The sequence below is a fragment of the Cyprinodon tularosa genome, unplaced genomic scaffold (assembly GCF_016077235.1).
Source record: "Cyprinodon tularosa strain WSP-4 unplaced genomic scaffold, ASM1607723v1 ctg65, whole genome shotgun sequence".
Lineage (NCBI taxonomy): Eukaryota > Metazoa > Chordata > Actinopteri > Cyprinodontiformes > Cyprinodontidae > Cyprinodon > Cyprinodon tularosa.
Window position 1 is genome coordinate 1,402,187 of NW_024039396.1, and position 572 is coordinate 1,402,758.

Consider the following 572-nt stretch of genomic DNA (forward strand, 5'->3'; position numbering starts at 1 on the left):
GTGTTCGGTGACTGACGTTTATTTCTGTCAGGCTGAAGGGACAAAAGTTGGAGAAATACCGATTCTCTTGGCGTTTAAAAAAACAACACAAAACAGCGTAAGAGGACCTCGTTAATGTATTTATTTTACAATTTTTTAAAAAAGAGCAACCGATTAAAATGGATGTTACAAAGTTGAGATGATTATATGAGCTGTTTTTACCGAAAAATGATCAGGAGCGCCTTGAGGATGGTCAGATCCGCCTCTCTGGCTGCAATGCGCGCTCCCGACACAGGGGGAACAGATTTTCATGGGGAAACAGAATTTCGCACAAGAGGGGTCCTAGTTCACAATCGGTAGGGGGCCAACATCATTGGACCAGTATGAAGTTGGAAGAGTTGAGAACTTCCTCACACTAGGAAGAATACTGACACTAAACCCTCATATAAAATCAAGATGAATTCCGTTAATATATAATTTAAAATAAACTATGACTGGTTAACTTTAAATCGGACGTCTTTCTGCTTTTTTCCCCCTAATGAAGGGTGCAGTCGGTCAGAAGCACACGTGAGCTGCATGGTTCGCCATAGTTT